Below are 1,869 nucleotides of genomic sequence, written 5' to 3' on the forward strand. Positions count from 1 at the left end.
ATCGGACCTATTATCAAGTTAGTGTATCAACTTTTGAACGAGCTGCGCCCAGTAGTTTCCCAGCAATAAGCTGTTAAGTCGAGACACACACTCACACACACAGACAGACAAGTCTGCTGAGCCCTAGTACTAGCGTACTCGGGGATAAGAAACGCTCGCGCTGGACCCGAGTACTCTTCAGACATTCACACACACACACACACACACACACACACACACACACACACACACACACACACACACACACTCTCTCTCTCTCCCTCACTCCTCTCTCTCCCTCTCTCTCTCTCTCTCTCTCTCACACACACACACACACACACACACACACACACACACACACACACGCTACCACATCTCCATTCTAAAACACGTCACGTTCCAAATCAAAAGACGACATTCTATTTTCTTACGTCACTATTCTTGGTTTACGGTACCATTCGGCGGCTTTGCTGCGAGTATGGCATAGTCTTGGTTTGCCGAGACCTTGCACCGTTCTATCAGACTGCCTGGCTGGCTGTTGTATCAACTTTTGAACGAACTGCGCCCAGTAGTTTCCCAGCAATAAGCTGTTAAGTCGAGACACACACACAGACACACAGACAGACAATTAAAGTCTGCTGGACCCCAGGAATAGCGTACTCGGGGATAATTTCAGAATGTGTAGAAACAAGTGTGACACAAATAATGTATCACCATGTCCGACTGGAGCTATTTGTCTAACATGAGAGAAATCAATCGGACAAACTTTCTGTTGCAGAATTTTGAAAATGACGACATTACACGATTCAGATAAACGAGAGTTGGGTAGTTGAATGGGATTTTTGCCCGATCAGTTACAACCACATAACCTACTTTGAAGGTGATATCAATGCCTGGTTCACGCGTGTTGTAATGATGTGTTTCTATTTGAATTATTGTAACGTTACAGAAACACATCATTACAACATTGTGTGTGTGTGTGTGTGTACTTTTAACATTGTACGCTAAGGTTTGCTTAGTGCTTGGGATCTTGGTGTTATGTCTCAGTTAAATGTATGCTTTGTATGCTTGTTGATTTGTGCTAGTTTATTCTATAATGAATTTGTAAAGCGCCTGGAGCCAATTGATGGGACTCGCGCTATAGAAAAGTTATTTATTATTATTATTATTATTAACACGCGTGAACCAGGAACTGATATCACCTCCAAAATAGGTCATGTGATTGTAACTGATCAGGCAGAAACCCCATCCATACCTAACCCTCGTTTATCTCAATCTTGGCATGTCATCATTTTCAAAAATGTGTAGCATAAAATCTGTCCGATTGATTTCTCTCATTTTTGTCATGCTTGTTTCATCACACTCTAAAAATATCACACGAAAATTTGCAGCGAAATCTTCTTTTTTTTCGTCAATCGGTGTCCGATCATTGTTTTATAATAGTTTTCTTGACCAAAGTCGAGGCTAAAAAGGGCCACTTTCCCACGACTGCTGTGAGGAAATTACAACATCAATGTGAATCATTCTTATGTGTTGAAACAACGCGGAGAAGGCAATACAAACGAAGTATTCACCGTGTACAGAGTATGGTTTCTCATATTCGTGGTATAGCGCATTTTTGAAGCAGAGGACAGTGAAAGGTTGTATTTTGTGCAAGATGTTGACCCTTTAGTATGAGGGAGAGAGCAACAGGTATAATGAGGACAATAAGTACTCCCTTTCTGTGTACATTCTGACAGAAAAAGTGTAGTTTCCATTTGACAGCCGAAATAACGTCAACAGACGATGTTCGGAAATAAGTATGTCGGGTTTGTATGGGCTGTGGAAGAGGGATTAACCTTGCCTTTATGGGGAGAGGGATTAACCTTGCCTTTATGGGGAGAGGGATTA

This window comes from Littorina saxatilis, linkage group LG16 (genome assembly GCF_037325665.1).
Source record: "Littorina saxatilis isolate snail1 linkage group LG16, US_GU_Lsax_2.0, whole genome shotgun sequence".
Lineage (NCBI taxonomy): Eukaryota > Metazoa > Mollusca > Gastropoda > Littorinimorpha > Littorinidae > Littorina > Littorina saxatilis.